General features: G+C 37.2%; 1 long non-coding RNA gene across 1 annotated transcript in view; it reads left to right on the forward strand.

Moving 5' to 3' along the window:
* LOC130681389 (uncharacterized) overlaps nt 1–21,585 on the forward strand; it is a 140,226-nt gene that overhangs the window by 45,994 nt on the left and 72,647 nt on the right. The window contains exon 3 of the long non-coding RNA XR_008994513.1: nt 16,454–16,590. This is a non-coding gene — a long non-coding RNA (uncharacterized LOC130681389). The remainder of the gene's footprint in view (nt 1–16,453; nt 16,591–21,585) is intronic.

Here is a 21,585-nt window from a genome sequence, read left to right on the forward strand (position 1 = left end):
GATGTGAGTGTACAATTTACCAAAGGAAAAATTCAAAAGGCACATAAACTTATGAAGAAATGTTCAAATTTATAAACAATTAGATAAATACAAATTAAACACCAGTAGATAATTTTTTACTATAGGATTGGAAAAGGCTACTGAAAACTATAATATTCTCTTTAGGCAAAAGTATAGTCAAACAGGCAGACCTAAGAGTGAAACTGAAACTGAAAATTGGTGTCACCTTTTAGGAAGGCACCTTAATATGTCTGAGGGATTTTAGAAGTTTTTGTACTCTTTGACCCTATAATTGGATATGTCCCTTAAAAAGGTAGTCAGTGAGGCTGTCAAAGATTGTTATTAAAGTATTATATATAATGATAAATGTGAAGCTAATGTGTGAAAATAGATGAATGGTAATATATACCAATGGAATATTGTGAAGTTTTAAAATACCATTGATCCTTGAACAACACGGGCTAGGGCTGCTGACCCCCATGCAGTCAAAAACCCATGCATAATTTTTGACTCCCCAAAAACTTGACTACTAATAGCCTGCTGTTGACTGGAAGGCTCACCAATAACAAACAGTTGATTAAAACATATTTTATATATGTATTACATATTCTATTATACTGTAAGAAAAAGAAAAGAAATTTTCAAATTGTCTTAAATCTCCAAAATATTTTCCAATATATTTATTGAAAAAAAATCTGCATAGATGTGGACCTGTGCAGTTCAAACTTGTGTTGTTCAAGGATCAACTGCAGTGTTCTCAAAGAACACTTAAGGTTAGTAAAAATACTTCTATGATGTTACAAAACTGAATAAAGTATATGATCTCATTTTGTTACTAACATGTTTTATATACATGTATTAGTAATGTCTTTTAGATATTTCCACAGGGATAACCAATAGGCATCTCAAACCTGACCTGTCTATATCCAGATAGTTTTATTCCCAGCCACCAATAGTTAAGTCTCTCTTCTAATTTTCCTCATCTCAATAGAAGGAAATTCCATCCTTACAGTTCTTCAGGTGGATTGGTTCTGAACACTCTCTCATACCCACAGCTGATCCAACAGTAAACGCATTCACCTCTCCTTTCAAGCGATCCTCAATCTAACCATTTACCACCATCTCCAGCTGCTGCTTTTCTGGTGGGAGCCTCTTTCACCACTGGCTACATCAGTATGGAGATCTTTTAACTGGGGTTCTTGTATCAGCCTGTCTGCCCATTGTGCTTTTTTTTCAGTACAGTAGCCAGAGTGAGCCTTAAAATTTGTCCAGTCATGTTACTCCATTGCTTAAAGCCACCAAGTAAAAGCTAGATCTGTGTGTCAGCCTGCCAGAGGCCTTCCTGATTGGCATTTCTGTGCTCTTTTGGAACTTATTCTGTACCACTCTTCTCAAACTTTTCATTTTGGCCATGATAGCCCCTTGTGTTCCTAATACCCTCCAGACACCCTTCCTTCCCACCAGGCTTTCCCACCTCCTTTTATACCTCCTGCATGGATCTGTGTGGCTAGTGCCATTGCTTCCTCTAGGGCTTTGCTTATGAGCCATCTTTCCATGTGACTAGTCATGTTAAAAGACCCCCAAGCCTTACCCCAATCTCTTTACTCCTTTAGATAGCCTTGAAAATAGCACTTACCACCAATGACTCACTTATACTTTCCTTGTTCACTCTTTCTTCCCCGTAGAATGTAAACTCCCTGAGAAATGGCAACTTTTTCTTTTTGCTCACTATTGGAGCTCTATTACTTAGAACAGTGCCTGGCTTATTTGTTAAATAAATTAACAAATTGACAAATGGGTGATATATCTAGATAAGTCTGATGCTTTTTATTTCCTTGTTTATACACTTCTATACTTACATTTTTAAAAAAGTTTTTTTCCTACTCTTACTATCAAAAAAAGCCCACTATAAATGTTATTCTTTTTATTTTTAACTTGGTAATTGGTGGTATTAAAGGGCTAATATTACATGATCTTCCAGTCTTTTCTATATTTTGTCTTGCATTGAGCACTATAAAGTCCAAATCAACTTGATAAAGGGTGAAGTTCTTTTCCTTTCATTAGCTCTTATTTTCTCTTTTTCGTAGCATCATTGAAAAATATTATACAGGCATACCTCATTTTATTGTGCTTCGCTATATAGTGCTTTGTAGATAATGCACTTCTTACAAGTTGAAAATTACCTTGCATCAAACATTTCTTATCAGTGCCATTTTTCTAAAAACTTTCCTCATTTCATGTCTCTGTATCACATTTTGGTAATTTTCACAAAATTTTGAATTTTTCATTATTATTATGTTTGTTATGGTAATCTGTGATCAGCAGTCATTGATGTCATTACTGTAATTGTTTTTGGGTTTCATGAACTGCAACCATGTAAGGTGGCAAATTTCATTAATAAATGTGTGTGTTCTGACTGCTGCACCCACTGGGTGTTCCCCTCTCTCCCTCCTCAGGCCTCCCTATTCTCTGAGAGACAACAATATTGAAATTAGGTCAGTTAACAACACTACAATGGTCTCTAAATATTCAACAGAAATGAAGAATTACAGTTCCTCATTTTAAATTAAAATATAGGAATGATTAAGTTTAGTGAGGAAGGCATATCAAAAGCTAAGACGGGCTGAAAATAGGCCTCTTGTGCCAGTTAACCAAGTTGTGAATGCAAAGGAAAAGTTCTTGAAGGAGATTAAAAATGCTTTCCCAGTGAATATGAATGATAAGAAACTGGAACAACCTTATTGCTGATGTGGAGAAGGTTTTAGTGGTCTGGATAAAGGATCCAGCCAACTGTAACATTCCCTTAAGCCAAAACCTAACCCAGAGCAAGGCTCTAACTCTCTTCAATTCTGTGAAGGATGAGATTGGTGAGGAAGCTGCAGAAGAAAGGTTTGAAGATAGCAGAGGTTGGTTCATTAGGTTTTAAGGAAAGAAGCTGTCTCCACAATAGACGTGCACGGTGAAGCAGCAAGTGCTGATGTACAAGCTGCAGCAAGTTATCCAGAAGCTCTAGCTTAGACCAGTAATTAAGGTGGCTACACTCAACAACGGATTCTCAATGTAGATAGAACAGCCTACTATTGGAAGATGATGTCATCTAGGACTTTCATAGCCAGGGAGAAGTCAATACCTGGCTTCAAAGCTTCAGTGGACAGGCCAATTCTCTTGTTATGGGGTAATACCTAGTTATAGCTGGTGATTTTAAGTTGAAGCCAGTACTCATAGACCATTCTCAAAATCTTATGGCCCATAAGAATTATGCTATATCTACTCTGTGCTCTATAAATGGAACAACAAAGCCTGGATGACAGCATATCTGCTTACAACATGATTTGTTGAATATTTTAAGCCCACTGTTGAGACCTGCTGCCCAAAAATAAAGATTTCTTCCAAATTATAACTGCACATTGACAATGTACTTCATCACCCAAGAGCTTACTGAAGAAATACATTTTGTAAGGCTGTAGCTGCCACAGACAGTGATTCCACTGATGGATCTGGGCAAAATAAATTGAAAACCTTCTGGAAAGGATTCTCCATTCTAGATGTCATTAAGAACATTCATAATTCATGGGAAGAGGTAAAAGTACCAACATACACAGGAGTTTGGAAGAAGTTGATTCCAACCCTCATGGATTACTTTGAGGGGTTTAAGACTTCAGTGCAGGAAGTAACTGCAGATGTAGTAGAAATAGCAAAAGGAGAATTAGAAGTGGGGCATGAAGATGAGCCTGAATTGCTGCAATCTCATGATACAACTTGAAGGAATGACGAGTTGCTTCTTATGGATGAGCAGAGAAAGTGGCTTCTTGAAATGGGTTCTATGGTAAAGATGCTGTGAAGATTGTTGAAATGACAAGTGATTTAGAATATAACATAAACCTGGTAGATAAAACAGCAGCAGGGTTTGAGGGGATTGCCTCCAATTTTGAAAGATGTTCTATTGTGGGTAGAATGCTATCAAACAGCATCACATGCTAGAAAGAAATCGTTCATGAAAGGAAGAGTCAACAGATGTGGCAAACTTTATTGTTCTCTTATTTTTAAGAAATTGCCACAGCCACCCCAACTTCAGCAGCCTGATCAGTTAGCAGGCATCACCATTGAGGCACGAACCTTCACCAGCAAAAAGATTATGGCTCGCTGAAAGCTCAGATGATGCTTAGCATTTTTTAGCAATAAAGTGTTTTTAAGTTAATGTTTGTACATTTTTTAGACATAATGTTATTGCACATTTAGTAGACTGCAGTAAAACAGTCTTTTATATGCTTTGGGAAACCAAAAAAATTTAGTGCAACGTAACTTTTATATACTATGGGAAACCAAAAAAATTCATTTGACTGACTTCATTGCAATATTCCCTTTATTGTGGTGGTCTGGAACTGAACTTCAGTGTCTCTGAGGTATTGCCTGTATTATTAGGCTGGTGGGTTAACTTGCCCATCCTTTAACTTCTTACTGCTACTACTAGTACTTCAATTATTTTGCTGTGTGCAACTTTTTTCTTCTCTCTCCACCTCTTCCAATAGAACAAATCTTATTTTGAGGTTAGTGTCTTTGTGCACATTGGAAGAATACTTATTATATCTGTAGGGCAGCCCAGGTTCTGGGAATCTGGCCAAGTCGTTTTACATATATCTTTTCTTTTCATTCCCAGAGTATCCTCTTTAGGAGCTATTATTGCTTCTTAGAACAGTGAGAAAATTGAGGCTCTGGAAGCTTAAGAAAATTACTGGAGAGCACACAGCTAGGAAGTGGCAGAGAGCACATCTATCTGACTCCAAAGTCCACACTCTTCCTACTTTTCATAATACTCTGTGGTTGTGATTTTATTTATTTCTACATTTACACACTCCTTTTCAGAAAGGATGTGAAGGAGGTGATACTAGTGCTATTTTTACTAAACTCTGGCTTCTGCCACCACACTGCCTAAGCCTAGGAGGTTGGGGAGGATGGCATGGACTAGAGGTGGAGTGCTGAGAAAGTTAATCCTGCCACCACAACTCAACAGCAGCTACCAAGGGTTGTGACTGGCAACCGAATCTGGGATATTTCTCCCAAGGGCAGTGTTGGGGGTGTTTGCTCTTGGGCAATTCCAAGCTCAGCTTGGTGAATTTAGTTTGGTAAACACTATGTTAACAGGTCTTTGATCTAGAGCTTTCATTAGTCCTTTGGTGATTATTTTTCCTTGGAAAATTACTTACTCTTTAGATTTCTTTTGAAAAATGTTAATTATATCCTTATTCAATCAGTTTCAAGAAGGGAAGACGATGATAACTAACATCTATGGAGTAGCATTTTAAATCTATTATCTTGTCTAATTGTTACAAATCCCTGAGAATAAATGCCATTATCCTTTTTTTTTTTTAACAGATGAAGAAATTTGGGTTGAGGAAAATTCAGTAACTTACATAGCAGGGTCCTAATGTAATTCTATTTAAATTCTCTTTTCTTTCTACCACTCTATGTGCTCATTCTACTTTTAACTATGCAAACATTGAGATATGTTGGACCATGGTTCTGACACCCACGGTCTTTTTAAAAAAGAAAAATGCATAGAGCAGTTTAAGAATGTGAGAACACTGAGGAAAATGGCAATATTTCAACCAAGTAGAAAAATGCGGCCTGGCTTCTTGGGCTTCACCATACATCTGAGCATCGGCAGGCTACTGCTGCATCTACCTGACTTCTTTTGTGATTTGAAATATGTCTCTACATGTTCTTTTGCAATATCAAGATGTTAATGTTAATCAAAATTAACATTCCCAAGCTGCTCTGATGTATAAACATCTGTGTAAGAAAGTTTAAATATTCACTTGTCTGGGGACAACATGGGAGTTAACAAATGCTTTCTCAGTTCCTTTTCTGATTTTCACTGATTTAATTCTATTGCTACACTGATACTGAGGTTGTATATTATTAATGGTATATCACTTATCTAGATTGTGATCTTCTAAAAGCTGTTTGTACTTGGGAAGAATCAAGTTCACCTCTTATGGTATTTAAGGGGCTGGAGAAGCAAACTAGTTCCACCAGTGTCGGGAAACTGTGAGTCATCTCAATTCTCATGTTATCTGACTCTGAATGAAGCAGGGCAATGTTCACATAGAAACCGAACGATTTGTCATGTTAAGAACAGACTGATCCTGTTCTAATGCTTTTGCAGAACTCCACATATCTTTATATGAGGAGAAATTTTCAGAAATTCGTAAAATAAAGTTCTGCCCTAAGGAATGTGACTAATACATCTGAGATGATGATTCAAAACATGAGAAGGGGGAGATACTTGTAGTTTTAGTGTTTAAACAGTTCTGAGTTACTTAAGATTAAAAAAAGATCATAACAACTCGTTTCCACATCTAAAACATATGAAAATTTATTTTACAGATTTAGAGGAAAATTAACAATTGGACATAAATGATAAAAAATTTAGTCCCTAAAATATAATATCTTACTATTGTTATCTCATTAAAAAAGGGCAAATACTTGATGGAATTATTTGCATATTGACCCTAATGTATGATCTGAATCCCATGATATTTATCTAGATAATTTACTTATGTGCATATTTTCCTGAGTGCTTTGTGCCACCCCAGGCATGTGTGTGTGTGTGTGATTAGCTCGGTTTACTTGTGTGGACAAGTGTACATACAAGTGCATGCTGGGTAATAGCCAGCTCTTTAGGGATGTCAGAGGTGCTGAATGTTGGAAATGGACGATGTTTGATGTTTGATGACCTATGCCAAACTGAGAACTGAAAATGGATGAAGTGAGTTTTATCACTCACAATCAGGGTTTTGGAGATGGGAGACACACATAACTATCTAGTCAAATCCTTAATTATATGGAGCCACAACTGAGGGTTTTCTTATATATATATACCTATTCTTTTATAATTAGACTCTCAAGAGACTGTTTACCTCTCCACTCTGTGAGGTTCATAGTGTTCTTTATTGTGTTCTCAGCACTTATCGCCTAGCACATAGTTCCTACTAAATACCTGTTAAATGATGGAATAGATGAACAAATGAATGAGTGAGTAAATGATGGAATGAGTCTCAGAGAGATTGTGCAAGCACACAACAGGAAAAGAAGCCCAAGTGTTTCTTTCTGTTATACAGACCCAGAGAGTTCTCTTTTTAAATGAGTTAATCGACTCCTTATTCTCTTTTAATTCTTATTCCTGGGAATACCACCTATTCTCAACTGAACGAGGCTTCTTCCTTCCCTATTTTCACCACTTTCCCAAAGCTTTGCTGAGTGGGAAAAAAGTGATTTTTTCCCCTCAACTCTCGCCTTGTCTGAACATGCAGCAACACGAGTCACTCAGCACTTCTAAGACACAATGGAGCTTTCTATTGCTTGTATTTGCTGTAAATATTTACTACCCTGATCTGATTTAAAGTTAACACAATGTCTGGGTAGTCTCAGATTTTGATGTATCTATACTAGTCTCAGGAGTTAAGATCCAAAGTTACTTTAGGTTCTAAATTTGGTAAGTATGGGATCCAGTCCAATTAAAATTCCTGACAAAGTTGAAAACACTATGTCTTTTTTTTTTATCTGGAATGCTTGGTGTTGTTCTAGAGAATGTCTGTGTAAATGTCTGTGTATCTATCACTTATCCTCAAATCTTTTAATGATCTTGCAGCATAAAAGATATCATCCCCATATTTTTTTCAGATGAGGAAGTTGAGACTCCAAGAAATGGAGTGACTTTTAGCAAGTACTAGATTCAGGATTCAAATTGAGATAATCTGATTCTTCAAATCAAGTTCTTGCCATGACATTATGCCCTTACTTCTTCCCACTCCATAATTGTAGAGACTACTGGGACCACTGGGAACTGACTGCCGGGTGCCTACCAGGGCAGACAGCTCTGCCCCATTACCCTGCACAGGCTTACAGATGCTGGGAAGGCAAAGAGAACACAAAAGAACAATGGTGTAGAAAGCTGTCTGTTGCCACATCTCTCAGACCAGTTTACAGGGTCAGGAAAATGGGAAGTAAAGAAATATGACCTCTTCATATTCTCAGAACAAAGGCTCATCATCTCTCTTTCAAATCTATGTGGACACATTTTTTTTTAAATTCGGTTCAAATAACAAATTGAGGTGGAAAGGTCAGGGCAGTTGGTCAGTTATGTCTTAGAAGATATTCGCATATTCTTTAACAGATCTTGCTAAAGTAATATTCTCACTCTTCACCTTTTTCACAGGAATCATTCACTTAGTCTCTGTCAAAATATTTCAAATTATCTTCATTTCAAATTAATAGACATGCACTGAGTGTCTGTTTTGTGGGATTTGCTCTAAAAGGAGCCAGGAGGATCTAAAAATGCATATTGGCATCTCTGTTGTCTTTCCTGTGGAGGAGAAAGAAATGTAACTCTTGCAAGCCAAACCTAGATGAACACTATAAATTCACTTATTCATCTAATCCATCAACAAACATTTATTAAGGTTATTATGTGGAAGACATAAAATGTTAGAATAAAAAACAGACTGATAACTAACTTGAAGGATGTACAGATGAGGAACTTCACAAGAGACAGAAATGACAGAGAAGAGAACAGAGAGGGTTTCATGGGGAATGTGACATTTTTCCTGGACCTTTATGAGTGGGGAAGGGAAAGAAACTTACGTAGAAAGATTCATACAAATATCAGGAGGTGGGGTCAGGTTACAGAAGGAAACAGCAAGTAGGCCAGTTTGAATGGAAGAAATTTGAAGCAAAGAAGTGAGGAATGAAGTTAGAGAGGATTTAAACTCCTTCTGGAAACCAGCGTCCATGTCTGGCAAAATTGCTTTATGAGGACTCAGTATATACTTGTAGTGATCAAAATGCCAGAAAGTACATTTGTAGAGGACAAATGATGGCAGAGGTGGTGATGATTGATCTGGTGTAAGGGGTGATGGAAGAGGAAGAGGATTTCTTCAGTAAGAAAGGCAGATTAATGGAAAGGGAATGGAAATGCCACAATTTCCTACCACATTATTGGTGAAAGTGTATCCTAATCCTGCTTGAGGAATGCAGCTTCAAATATGGTATTAGGCCCAGGGGAGATCATGGAATTGATAATGTAGTAGATTTAGTAGTCAGCTAAACTAATTAAAGAAGGCAACGAATCTAATGAGAATAATCAGGCCTTTTTCAAACAAAAGAAGAGCTAATTAAAGACAAGTAGAACTGATAACAAGGAAACAAGCTAAGATATATAATTAACCTGTAGAAATTAGTGTTAAGGATAGAATTAATGGATAGTGTTAATTTAAGTACAACTCTAAGATTTGAAAAGCATTTGGCACTTAACATGAATAAGCAATGTTAATATCTAATATCCCCAGAGATAAGCATCACTATCGTTGGTTAATTTCACTTAAGATTTTGAAACATATATTCTATCACTTGCCCTTATGAAGTTCAGTGACTATGAGAATCTCATATAGCCCTGAGTTAATTAGGAACCACATGAAATCTATAGTATAACATCACGGAAATAGAACTGACATAACAGTTAATCTATGTTTTTGCTGCCAGGATTGTTCATTTTTCAAAATTCTCATTAATATTATTTTCAGTTGTTTTTCAGTGTTCCTATGATGGCTTCCTTTACTGCTTTAGGGAGATTATCTTTTTTTGTTGTTGAAGTATCACTGATATACAATCTTACAAGATTGAATTCTGTAGTGTAATGTAACTACTGTTCCTTTTCTGCACTACTTTTTGGGTTCCCAATGAATTAATAATTGTCATTAATTCAAGCCCAAACTTGTGCCTTTAGTGCATCAGCTTATTCTATCAGTTTCATTTTTAGAAGATGTCTTTCTTGGGTATGATTGACCTCCCAAGACAGACCGGCCTCCTGCATTTCTGGTGCTCCACTCATTTTGGTCTCTCTCTGCATTATAAATCCTAAGGATCCCCTTCTGTCATTCTTGTGTCGGGTCCCTTCCTTCCTGGACACTAGGCCTCCATTGTTCTTTACATGGAGGGCATCCTCCAGCAGCTCCCTGCCTAAAACACTTAGGCTGGAGGCATCAGACTTTATTTTTCCCAGCGATGAGTCTCTAGCCATATAGCATTTCTCAAAGTTAATAGAAGTGAGTGACTTTTTAAGATCTGAGATTTTCCAGGTAGTTTTATATTATTCCTTGATTATACTCCCCTGAAAAGAACTATCCATTAGAACCTATCTGAATTTAGAGCATTTAACCTACAATCATGATTAAAAACTCAGATTTAATAACACTGCAAGTTCATACACACACACACCCCTTTGCCTTTGAAAATGCCAAAGGAATGACCAGTTACACAGTGTATTATCTTCCTATTGCAGCTGTAACCAATTAACACAAACTTCATGGCTTAAAACAACACAAACTTATCTCACAGTTCTGGAGGGCAGATGTTTGACATGGCTTTCAGTGGGTAGAAGTCAAGGTGCAGGCATGGCTGCATTCCTTTCTGAAAGCCCTAGGGGAGAATACACTCTTTGCCTTTTTCAGCTTCTGAAACCTGCTTGCATTCTTTGGCTCATGGGACCCTTCCATTTTCAAAGCCAGCAATGGCCAGTTGAATCTTTCTCATGATGCCCATCTCCCTGGATTTGGCTCTTTTGTTCCCCTGTTCCCCATTTAAGGACCCTTGTGATTACATTGGGCCCACCCATTTAATCCGGGATAATCTCCTTATTTTAAAATCCGCCGATTAGCAACCTTAACTCCATCTGCATATTTGATTTCCTTTTGCCATGTCATATAACATAGTCACAGGTTCCAGAGATTAGGACATGGACCTCTTTGGAGTGCCATTATTCAGCCATATATGCAGGAACTCTTCCTTCCCTTGCAGTCTACTGGTTTGGAATAGATATGACAATCTTTAACTTTGAACACCAAAACTATCAGTTTAACAGTTTAGGACAGAAAGTGAACAATAATTCCTCCAACCCAAACCTGAGAGGCAATTTAAATCGGCATATGGGCAGTTGGGGCCCTACATTTGTCTCCTCTTTATCAGCTTCCTTGGCATTGATAGAAACAGATACATTTCTGTCATCATAATTTAAATGGAGGACACATTATTTTCAATCACTTGGTCCTAAAAGATCTCAATATTAGTGGTTTGTCAATTATATAGAAATAAATGTTTTCACATTCTTCATGCTGTTTCAAGTGGTTCTGCTTACAAGTTTATTTCATATAATTGATTTAAAATAAAGTCGTTAGTTTTTTCTAATAAGGTATCATTGATATGCACTCTTAAGAAGGTTTCGCAAAAAAACAACGTGGTTATTACATGCACCCTTATTATCGAGTCCCCCCCATGCCCCACTGCAGTCACTGTCCATCAGTGTGGTAAGATGCCAGAGTCCTGATTTGTCTTCTTTGAGCTACATTGTCTTCCCGGTGACCCCACACACACCATGTGCACTAATCATGGTACCCCACAACCCCCCTCTCCCTCCCTCCTCACCCGCCCTCCCCCATCCCTCCCCCTTGGTACCCACTAGTCCCTTCTTGGAGTCTGTGAATCTGCTGCTATTTTGTTCCTTCAGTTTTGCTTTGTTGTTATACTCCACAAATGAGGGAAATCATTTGGTATTTGTCTTTCTCTGCCTGACTTATTTCACTGAGCATAATACCCTCTAACTCCATCCATGTTGTTGCAAATGGTGTATCAATGATACCTTAATAAAAAAAAAACTTAGTTGGAAAAAAAAAGTATAGCACTGAATCATGCTATGCAACATATTTTACAGCTTTTTAGCAAAGCTTCATGGCCATTTTCTCATGTCTCGCATAACTGATGCATACACTTGATATGCAGAAGTCTCATTTTGACATATGAACAGAGTAAAATATCTCAAAATTAAATAAAGTCATTAGTGTCATTATACCAACACTGAAAGGAAGCCTAGTAGGAGTATACACCATACAATTAAAGAGATAACACACACATATATACACAACCACAATCTGCCCTATTGTTAATGGTCTAGATATCAGAGTCAAAATGGAGAGATTTGTTGTAAAGATATTAGCACACTAATCATCATGGATTATTGCTTCAAGAGATACACTGAAAGTTAAAATAGCAAGCATTTTCAGGGAAAATGAATATGTAACATTCTGAAGGGCTGCATCTTTCATTGGTCCTTCTAATAGGCTCAGGGCTTCATTTCCTTTGTTTTGCTCAAGGCAGTAATGCAAATACTAAGCTCCCTCTCTCTATTAGTGCCCCTTAAAAGTAAGTTGATACTTTGGAGCTTTTAAATGGACCTAAATGGTTTTTAGGCATTTTCATTTCTGTTTTCTACTAGCCAGGGAGACCCTAAGGGTGGGAGTCATGCCTTCATTGTAACTCCTCACAGCTCCGGTACAGTCCATTGTGGGCTTAGTAGGATTTTTGTTACTCACTTGGGAATACAGTAGTTGGCCAGTAGTTGTCTATAGAAATGAAAAAGAAATAAACATTGTTTGCATGTGGAAATAATGCAACTTCTAAGCTATTTACTTAAAGTACATTTTTGAAGCCTATTTTTGACTTGAGACTCAGAGTACAGAAAACTAAGGGTTCCATAAGATACCTTTGTACAGGATCATCTTTTGTAAAATTAGTGATGTTGTCTCTTTGACCCCAATGGTAAAAGAATCAATTAAGTTTGAATTGATCTTGAAACCATTCATTCCCTCCCACTCCCCAAGTTTCTAATTGCTTTGGGTGCCTGATTTAGAGACAGCCAATAACACATTATGGTTTTCTAAGCTGTAAATTAATTGGCAACTCAAAAAATGTGTGTGGGTCATCTTCCATTTCCAAACTTTGTAGCAAATTGCAATGGATGACTCATTTCTCACAGATCCAGCATGTTAAATCAATGAGCGTGTTTGCTCGAATCTTGTCTCCTAATGAGCTGAAACAGATAGAACATTTCTCATGCATCCAGATGGGATTATTTTGGAAAGTAAACTAATGCACATACCCACACAAAATTCCTCTGCTATCTCTGGCCAGATTCTGTTAGCTGCTCACCAAGATGATTTACCAGCAATATGAGACTGAGCTGCTCCTTAAAATTATTGGCTCTATAAGAATGCTTCCAGGAGACACATTTTTCTATTTTGCCTTGCTCAATTAATAATACTATGTTCAATATTTTCCAGATATTGTGAGTTTATGTGTGTATCCATGAATGTGAGGTGGGGGTGGAGGTTAAGTTTTATTACAATAGGAAGAATTCACTTAATACAGTTATTTGACTTAAGATTGTTTATGTCAATAATTGCTGACAGTTAAAATTATTTCATTAAGATTATTGCCTTTAGTATGTGAAACTCTCTTACAAGTCTCTAAGAAAAAGTATAAACAATCCAAAGGACAAAAGTAATTTGTTTTGCTTATGTAAGTCGGAATAACTTCTGGAGGCCAATTTTTCAATGTGTATCAAAGCCCTAAAAAATGTATTTTCTGTGTCACCAGTAATTACATATCTAAGAAGAAATACTATGAAATTAATTAATAATGACCATGTATCAGATCTCTCAAAAAATTTCATTGCCGTGCTATTTACTAAAAATAAACAAATGCAAAAGACTTGAATTGACCTAATTGTCCAAAAATAGGGAATCCGTTTTTGTTAGCTCAGGTCCTCCAAAAAACAGAAGCCAAGATAAAATTAGCAATACAAGAGATTTATTAGGGTAAATTCCAGTGAGGGAAAATAGGGAGGGAGAGCATCGTACTACAATGCATGTCTCACCTTTGTGAAAGAGAGAGGGAAGGAAGGAAGTCTGGGTGAAGAGTCTTAGAGTGGCGCAGTTGAGCAGTTTGGCAAGATCGGTAAAGAATCTCCAAGCCAAAGTTGCCTGTCAGAGAAGTCCTGCATCTCTTAGGAATGCTTGCTTATAGGAAATGTGACTTTGCTCAGATTCAGTGATGAGTTCAGACAGCAGCAGCTGAAGCCATCAGTCAGTTATACTCTATGCAATAAGAAGTTTGAGAGGAGCATTTTCAGGGCCACCATGTGTTAAGTTTTGGAACAACCACACAAGGGTTTAATCACTAAGGTGAAGTACATGAGTAATTGTTGACAAGCAAAAGTACTTATGATTTATTTTTATTTATAATTATGTGTTTAAATACATAATTACCATATTAATTTGCTTAAGATTTTAATTAACTTTATATTGATCATATGCATGAAGTAATCACAGATCATTTTTATACCTTCTACAGTTTTGGGAAAAGAAGACAATTGAGATAGGAAAACACACTAATCAAATTGTCACTAGAAAGATGATTCATTTTTACTAAACTTCACACTTGTTATCATTTTTGCTTTCCTAACTTTTGATGCTAAGTTATAGTCATAATAAAGAGAAACAAAATTCAATATTGAGCATGGGTCAGTCATACACGAGTATTTGGTTGAGTAAACTATTCTAGTTAAAGTATAAGGTGTAACTGAGGCTATAGTTTTAAAATATTTAAAAATGAAATGTATTTTATTTTCTGGAAAAGAAATGAAAATATATGTAGTAGATACAATGCTGGGTACAGAAACAGAGATTTTTGATTACTAAGACCTTTGTATTGCCCCACAGGGAAGGCAAGCAGAATAATAGGGTGCAATGAGTAATACCAGTGATGAGTAATTCCAGTTTACATTTTGATGAGTCTGGGACTTTATCTCTATGACCAAGGCTGTGCATGCATGCATGGGAGATCAGCCCCCTGAGGGTGAGGACAATAGGTAGACATAAAGAAAACCCTCCCACTGAGTAGAATTTTATATATGCCTGCTCTGTTCCATGTTCCCACATATCCACCTGTGAAGTATATCATTCAATGATGATTAATAATTGCTGTGATGATGACCTTTGTATACATGCCAATTTGCAATTAGCTGGTTTGGATTGAAAAATGGAATTTTACAGCTGGGAGCCACCTTAGATTATACTATTCCCAAGATGGTCTATGAATAAGGGTCCTGTGGTCAAATAAGTTTAGATATTGCTACACATTCCAACTCCCCAATTTTGGATAGTAATTAGTATATTAAAAGATGTAAGGAATCTTGTCATTTAATTTTGTTTAAAACAGCATTTCTGAAACAAAAATAAAAGTAAAACTCTTTCTTCACATAATACCTACTAATCCAGTGTGTTAATGAAAGTCACTGTGGAAAACCAGGATCTTATCCTATCTTTTCATTTTTATGTGAGAACCTTGAAGCTGGCAGGGGTTAAATCACCTGCCCAAGGTCACACAGATGGGTACCCGAAGACTGGGTTCTGAGACCAGGACTGGCTTACTCAGTAGTTATGATGACTCTATAGCTCACTCTTCACACTATTAAAATTGATATGGCCATTTTGCCATCTTCTGTAGATAAAGGTTGGAAAATTAAGCAGACCTTTGGGAACTTGACTAAAAACATTCAAAATAGCTACTTCAGAAAATATCCAAATGATTTTGAAATCTACCAAAGGACAAGTGGAAATAAGATTTGTTATCTTTTTCCTTCTTCCGCAGCTACTGTTTTTAGGATGTGTTTTTGATTTTTGGGCTGAAGAGCAAGCTTCCTTGAGGAGCTGCTTCTGAGCAGCAATTTATTAATTGCTTCTGAAATGCTTTTGAGTTCTGTTTCTTTTACTGGATTCCATTGTGGAATGCTACAGAGTGTGCTGCTGCTTCTTTGAAGCTTTTAGAGTTATGATGGAGGCATCCACTTGGCCAAGTGGAAAGCAGATTAAAAAGCAATCATCTCAATGTGTGCTTTGGGGTGATTGTAGATTCTTCATCTCCTATGGGAGACTGAGCAGCTGTACCCTCAGGTTGCCCCTTCTCCTGCCTTGAAGGCTGAACTAATTTCCCAGAAGATTAGAAATAGATTGATGTAAGGGTGTGAAGGCTGGGGGTCAAACCATAGGCTAACTGGCTCTTCCAGTTGTTGATGTTTTTGTTAAAGTTTCCAGTGATCTTGGTGCCTCATGTTGAGTAAGAGATCCAAGAATGTAGCCAGGTCGCTGGACTGAAACCAACTATACAAATTCTGAAGCTCTGCTGGGCTTGCACCAAGAAACACAGGTGGTCTTAGGGAGCCACTTCAGTCTTAGCCTGGCCTGAGCAGAGCAGCAAATACCTGGGTGTGTTTATTATTCTCTAACAAATATTTTCCCATTTGTTTCATTTTTAAAACAACCAAAGACAAAGCTTATTCAGCTGTAAAAATGAATTTATGTCTTGATTTGGTTGACTTTCTTTTGTATTTTTCTCAGGAAAAGGGAAAGTGCTGGGAAACAGCAATTATTTATACAAGGGCATCAGTGAGGGAGTCCTTAAAATAAAGTGTAACAGGGAGGAAGGGGTGGGGTAAGGGTCTCTTGGCTTACTCAATTATTTCTGGACTATTCCACAAAGAACCCCTGAATGTTTGTTTCCACAGAGATCTCCACAAACACTAGAGACTCACCGACTGGAGTGAATTCCCTCAGTGAAATCACTCTCCTGTGCCAAGAATCAAAGGTCACCCCAGCGGAGTGCCGTCTTCATGTTCGGCCGCTACGGAGTGTCTGGAACAGAGTGAGAACAAAAATCATCCTAGTTCCATGCCCCCTGACTCTTTTGGGAAGAATCCCAGTGAAACTGCCACTGGGAAGTCAGAAAGCACATTTGGAGACTGGGAAAGGGCCAGCCTAAACAGAAGAGAATGGCCATGTAGACAGTAAGATAAAGGAAATCAATGACTCAAAGAAGAGTTCTAAGCCAATATTTACACCCCTATTGCCATATTTACAGCTTAAACACCATGCCTCGAACATGCAGGAAGTAAGTTTTTATGAGTCTCCTAATGAATGTTAAGTCAATAATATCCCAAACAATGGGCCCCAGTGAACTTTCTTACAAAGGCCATAGAGTGAGTTATTCAAATGGGTCTGTTGCATTCTGTAATGCACATTTTTAGAAAAGAGGTTTCAAACTATCCATTCCTAATATGATAGAATCCTTTTAGATTTGTTTGTTATTAAAGGAAACCATGATACAGAATTAGAAGACTTCCATAGTGCCTGGCTAAAAACATCTGTACAACAGGTCTTATTGTCAACAAAAGCAATGGTCAAAGAGCAGGTGCCATAATCATCACTACCTTAAGATAATAATTACCCATGCAGATAAAAATAATTAAAGGGCTAATTAGCAAGCTAATATACACAACTGTGAAGTCCATTGGCAGCTGGGCAACTAAGCAAAGAGAATGGATTTTATCAGTTATTGGGTGGTGCCATGTAATCAGTAACTGCTTTTTTTGTGGGAGAAGGGGTCTTAGAGACATCTTAATATTGGCTGATTGGCAGGCCCAGATGAATGATCAATAAGGTAGAAACACTGTGATATGATAGAACACAAGCCCAGCAAAAATACCACTGAGCTTTTTGATCTTCATGAAATGCTTGGACAGCACATTTGAACCTTGTGTCTGTTTTTTGGGCGCCCCATTGTTTAGCGGCCTCTGGTTGCATTTACAAGAGTAGTATACAAGATATAAAAATATCTTTATGCACAAGGATCTCTCCCTGCAGAGAAAACGACATTCTCACCAATCTTTCTTAAAATGTCAAAGACCATGTAAAAATAACCTTATTCAGAGACATTCCCCACTTGAGCATATATGCCAGATGCCAGTGTTACAGAGTGGACCTCATATTTTGAGAGTATTCAGTCTTGGAAATTCTGACTTTCTTTAAAAAAAATCCTTCTGATCAGAAGAAGATAGTATTCTAATTGGTGACTTGCACATAAATTACTAGAAAATTATTGCTTCTACCAACCGGAAGGGTACCACATCCAATTCCCTATCTGTAAAGACTCACATAGTATTATAACACAATTTAGAGGGAAACCTCATTATCACATGATGTAAAGAGAAAGTTGTTTATATAGCTGCTATCCCTTTCTTAAAAGGAAAATAGTGTAATTATTCTGGCAAATGTTAGGGGTAAAACCATTGGTGATAATACATAGGTTCTAATTCTGGCTGTGAGAAATATGGCGCCACGCAGATCACCAATGTACTTGCCTCTCTGAATTTGTTTACTCATTGGCAAAACTGATATAGTGTCTGTCTCCTATGGTGGTGGTAACAATTAAGTGTTGGTATATATAAAATTATGTTGCACATTGCTTGGCAACTTCCATTAACTGAACCTGGACAACTGGTTCCTACCATCAGAGATTTCTATTGATAGAAACCTGTGGTAGGTTTCCAAATGTGAGCTCATGAAAAAAATGTGAGAGAAAAAAAGCAGTTAATGATGATCATTTTAATAATATTATGAAGATAGTCTTGGCTTCATGGTCTCCTGCAAGAGCTTCAGCTTAGCTTCCCCTTTTCTAGGGTTCCCACACCAACCTTTGAATGTCACTAGGCTAGGCAAAACATCTGAACCTGTTGGCCAGGGAGAAGCCCTAATAGAAGTGCTAAGAAGGAGACATAAGAAACAGGGAATTGAGTCCCTTTCTGTTGGGTATTTTTTATCAAAATCTCCAGGCAAAATGTAACATGGTGGGCAAATGCCAAGAGATTATTGCTAAGGAAAGACAAATTAAAATATGTGTCGATGATTCTTAGAGAGTTTAAATTAGTTGGCAGGTAAGCATACATAGTTCCCCTCAAGCTCTAGCCCTTTATTTTTTCTTTTTAGCTTTATTTATCTTGCATATTTATTTATTTAAATTGACATATTATTGATGCACAATCTGATGTTGGGTCAAATATATAACACAGTGATTCAATAGTTACCCACATTATTAAATCCTCACTCCCTCTAGTGCAGTTACTATCTATCAACATAGAAAGATGTTACAAAATCATTGACTATATTCTCCATGCTCTACTATCATTCCTGTGACCAACTTATATTTTGATTATGAATTATTGTGTCTCTTTATCCCCCCAACCTGCCCCTTCCCCTCCCCCTTGGTAATCACTAGTCACTTCTCAGTGTCTATGAGTCTACTGCTGTTTTGTTCCTTCTGTTTTGCTTTGTTTTTATATTCCACAAATAAGTGAAATCATAGGGTATTTGTCTTTCTCCATCTGGCTTATTTCACTGAGTATAATACCCTCTAAATACATCCATGTTGTTACAAATGGCAGGATTTCTTTTCTTTTTGTGGGGGAATAATATTCCATTGTGTATATGTACCACATCTTCTTTATCCATTCATCTATTGATGGACACCTAGTTTGCTTCCCTATCTTGGCTATTGCAAATAGTGCAGTGTTATTAATCATGTGTTTTTAAACCAATGTTCCTTTGAAATCGACCCCAGTTAATATTATTAATTTACTGTTGTACTTGTGATCTGAGACACTGTAGGTACAAGATATTTAATGAGAGGCAAGCTCTGTCCTGGAGGTGAGTGAACTGATCAGGGAGATACGTAGGAGGACTCAGGTGAGCAGAGATGAGAGTGGAAGCTGGAGCCCACGGGTGGGTATCAGAGGGGTAAAGTGATCAGAAGAGCCCAGCCAGCCCAAGGGGCAGGAACACACAGCAGGGTGAAGAGAAGCAAAAGTCTCTCCTCACTTGTGTAATAAACCAGGAACAATTTGCAAGTTAGAAGGACTCATCATGAGTAAGCAAAAGTTTCTGTTATTGGGATGATGGTCAATACATATCTAAAATCTCTCTGTGCAGGAATCATTGTGTTGCAGGTGTCAGACTCTCAGTTCCTCCTAGAGTTGCAATTGATGTATTCAAACATCTTTATTCTGAGTGAAGTAAGCATGACTCTATGGTGGAGATCCTGGGAAAATTTCAAACTCCAAAAGAATTTAGGGCAATGTGCTCATGGAACATCTGTATTTCAATCATGAGAATTTAGAAGAAAAGCAATTTTTTTCCATCTGAACTATTTTACTAGGTCACAGAATGAAAATCAATGGAAGAATATTGGCCTGGTGTATAATTTCACAGCATCACAAATTAAATTCAGTATTGTAGTTTCTTAATTTTTTAAGTACTGTTTGTACTCAGTATGGTAAATCCAAATGTAAATTTAAAAAAGGAAAACTATTTTTATCATGTTATTATTCTAAGAAGAGAATAAAGTATATGAAGAGATCTTTATATATGGGTATTGCTCGTATTTTGTTGTTTGATTTCTATCACTTTGCTCTTATGAAAGACCTGCATTAGCACCTGTTTTCACTAAGTGAAGGAAATCCAAAGATTGTCCTTTTTACAAAAAAAGGCAAAAAAAAATGCAGCTTGCGTTTAGTGTTTGCTTGGCAGTGAGTCATTACAGAAGCAGCGCATTCCTGGAGCAGTGACAGTGGCCCCCCCCAGCCCCTCCCGCAAGAGCCGGTCTCAGCATTTCTGCATCAGCCACCATGGCTTTGAGAGTCTGTGATTTATCTTGGTTATTTTGTGCGTTGGCTAGCACGATGTGTCCTAACGTGTCAGAAAATCCTGAGGCAGGTTGATTTTGGTTCTAGGAGCCCTAAAAATTGCTTCCGTATAAATGAGTGGGAACTGCTTCTGTGCTTTTTTGCCGTTTCAGCTTAGGAAAGGTCCCATAGGAACGAAGACTCTACTTCTGGATAGTGAGGGAAACTGGGAAGCCTGTATTACATTTTCATTCAAAACTATAATCATAATATTGCTTGCTCACAAATTCACTTTTCTAGTGACTTTTAATGAGTTTTTTTCAACATGAGTATTGAAGTATTATTGAAACACTGCTTTTTGTGTGGATTTTTTGGTTTTGCATGTAGTTATAATAGTTCTCCTACTCCTGTTGTTCTTTAAACAATAGTGCTTTCCAAAAATATGTTTTGTTAACATTCGTTCTACAAGATGCTTGTGGGTATTTCTCAAAAGAAGTTTGTCCAAGAAGTTTAGAAAACCATGAGTACAACAAAGCAGATGCTTTATATAATACCTTCCTAAGCCTTTGTTAGGAGAATGTTCATAAAATGTTTCTTAAGAAGGTTACTCAAAAGGAAATGCCTCCAAACTTATTTCTTTTGAAAATCTTGATTTTGTGGTATATCTATTAATATCTCTTAGAACTAGTTTTCTGAGCAAAGGGGCTTAAGAAATCCTGCTTTGCACTAATGAACAAAAATGACTTGTTTATATTTAGTATCTTTGTGGGTTCTGACATTCTGAACGAGCCTTCTTTAGCATTAAGGAGAATCAAAATGGGACAAATGGCAGACCTGTTACCTTGTGTTTTGTTACTTTTCAAAATGAATATAGACATTAAAACCACAATGAGATATCACCTCACACCAGTTAGGATGGCCAATATCCAAAAGACAAACAACAACAAATGTTGGCAAGGTGGTGGAGAAAGGGGAACCCTCCCACACTGCTGGTGGGAATGTAAATTAGTTCAACCATTGTGGGAAGCAGTATGGAGGTTCCTCAAAAAACTCAAAATAGAAATACCATTTGACCCAGGAATTCCAGTCCTAGGAATTTACCCTAAGAATGTAGCAGCCCAGTTTGAAAAAGACATATGCACCCCTATGTTTATCACAGCACTATTTACAATAGCCAAGAAATG

This window comes from Manis pentadactyla, chromosome 17 (assembly GCF_030020395.1).
Source record: "Manis pentadactyla isolate mManPen7 chromosome 17, mManPen7.hap1, whole genome shotgun sequence".
NCBI lineage: Eukaryota > Metazoa > Chordata > Mammalia > Pholidota > Manidae > Manis > Manis pentadactyla.